Here is a 2726-nt window from a genome sequence, read left to right as displayed (position 1 = left end):
AGGTTTGTTTTTTGTTTTTGTCTCTTTCACGTAAGAAACCACCATTCATTTTCCCTCATATTAATAACATTTTTTGTGCTTTTAAATTTATTTATTTTATTTTATTTTTTCAGTTTTTCTCTGGTATCGGGAACCGAACTCACGACCTTGCACTTGCCAGGCAGGTGCTTTTGCCGCTGAGCTAAATCCCCAGCCCCATTTTTCGTGTTTTTAATACTTCTTTTTATTTTCTCATTGAACAGTTGTAACAACAAATTTATATTCCAGAGAGAAACAAAAACACTAGGAAGCACAATGCCAGGTTATATTTTTTATTTTTTCCTTTTGTTTTAAGTACATAGTTTCATACATTTTCACAAACTAAACACACAGTTCTAACCAACACATGGGTCAAGGAACAAAATACCACGTGCAGCTCCAACTTTTCTTTCTTACTGTTATTGGGTAGCTTGTTTCTAAAAAGCGACTTGCCAACTAAACGTTACCAGGTTCAAGTTGCTTGCCTCTCCTTCTGGAGTTGGATTCCAGGTTCTTCTCATCTCTAGCAGAGAATTGGGCAAAACGAGCAAAAAGCAGTGGCCAAGTTTACTCAAGAAGGTAAAAGTGCAGCACTGGGGATAAAGTAGCTGTGCAGAAAGAGCTTGCACCAAGTAAAGAGAAAAAGAGAGTGAGAACAAAAAAAAAAGTCTTTGCCATGTCTGGGAAACACTTATTGTGGAAAGTTATGAAAACAAAGCCTTCACAACATCCATATGTCTTTCTACACTAAATCTGGAGGAAACCTGTGAGAACTTCTATATCCAGGTCCTGAGAGATATTGCTGAGCTCCCACCCCTCAGGCTGATGTTAGGTCTCAGCCATCCTATTGAAAACCTGCTGGAGTTCCCCTGAGAATTGTGTAGGGGTTTGGGGACTGTTCTGTGCTTGTGTCTGGATCTTGTAGTTAACAGGTCACGCCCACTTCCCCAGCCAGTTTTGCCACGCCCTAATCTCCTATCTCTGTAGTTTACTCTCCTACTGTAGAGCATACTCCCCGCCCCACTTTTTCTTGCCCCAAACTCTCAGTGCAGAGCAAGTTTCTCTTCCTACCTTTAATAAATGTAAAACCTTGCTACTTTTTGTGCTTTCCTGACCACTTCTTTGTTCACTACAGGAACAACCTAGAAGTCACCTCTAGAAGGAGACTCCAGCACCCCAAAACCTGTAGCACATTGACAAACACATGTTTCTGGAAATACTCGTGTGAGCGCCTGTGCTGGGTAAGGCAGTTTGTTCAATGCTGTGTGAGAGCAGAGGTGAATCACATGTGGAGCGGACAGGGGAAAAAGAAAGAATATTCAGGCAAATGACTACTGTCCAAAGTAAAAAATAGTCCGCGCAAGAAGTCAGGTGTAGATAAATGCACTACAGAAATTAGAGGCTCACGTTTGAAATATCAAAGTGATCTAGATGGTTTCCTTTTTAAGATCCAACACATCTCTATTTTTTCATCAGAGCCTGGACTCATTCCATGCACCAATTTAACTCTCTCTCTCTCTCTGTCTCTGTCTCTCTATCTGTCTCTCTGTCTCTGTCTCTGTCTCTGTCTCTCTCTCTCTCTCTCTCTCTCTCGGGATTGAACCCAGGACCATGCACAAGCTAAGCAATCACTGTTATCACTGAGCTACTTCTCCAACCCTTTTATATTTAATTTTTTTGAAATAGGGTCTCAGTTACCTAAGCTAGCTTTGAATTTGTGATCCTTCTGCCTCAGGCTCCCAGTAGCTGAGACTATAGGGGTGCATCATCATTCACGGCTGTCTCTATTTTTTCATTATATTTTAAGTTTCATATAGTCTTGAGTTTCTAGTTCAATTCAGTTTGCTCTTTTTAAACATCGTGTAGAGGCTTCAATACACTTTCAAGTCTCTTCTAGAAATCCATCTTTAAACTTGCTATAGGCTTCTCCTTGGTCTATGTACCAAAGATGGGGTGGGTTGAGTGAGGACAGGAATATTAACAGTAGTAACAATAAAGTATCTTTTCCTCAGTAAAACTCAGTCACCTGCCTACTCAAAATACAGAAAAGATACCTTCTAATTAATTTAAGGCATTCATTTTATTGGTGATCAACGAAAAGCATAACAGAAACATTCTTCCATGGATTTGACATAACCTGATGAATCTTAAAATCATAACTCACTGAATCATAAAAAGGATACATAATTTGGGAGATTAGAGTTGGAAAGAGCTGGAGAAGATTTCTAAAATCTGTAGCTATAGATTAAATTAACGTAAACATTAATAAAGAGAGTTGAATTGACACTGTTCAGTCATAAAAGCTAATGGAACTATAATAATATAGTAGTATAATGTAGTACTTTATTTTTTTGAGACAGGGTCTCACTATTCAGTTCAGGCTGGCTTTGAACTCACTTTGTAGCCTAGGCTGGCAATATAGTACTTATATAGTATGTAATATTTGAAATATAATTACATTAAGATTGCATTTGTATGCTAGGGTTTCCTTTGGAAGAAATTTAGTAATATGGATCAAGGGTTCTTTAAAATTTTTAGGGAGCTGGGGATTTAGCTCAGCGGCAAAAGCGCCTGCCTGGCAAGCGCAAGGTCGTGAGTTCGGTTCCCGGTACTGGAGAAAAACCAAAAAAGTTCATCCCGGGGGCTGGGGATTTAGCCCAGGGGCAAAAGCGCCTGCCTGGCAAGCGCAAGGTTGTGAGTTCGGTTCC

Source organism: Chinchilla lanigera, unplaced genomic scaffold, assembly GCF_000276665.1.
Source record: "Chinchilla lanigera isolate Chin_1 unplaced genomic scaffold, ChiLan1.0 scaffold00048, whole genome shotgun sequence".
NCBI classification, from domain to species: Eukaryota; Metazoa; Chordata; class Mammalia; order Rodentia; family Chinchillidae; genus Chinchilla; species Chinchilla lanigera.
This window is presented reverse-complemented; position numbering follows the sequence as displayed.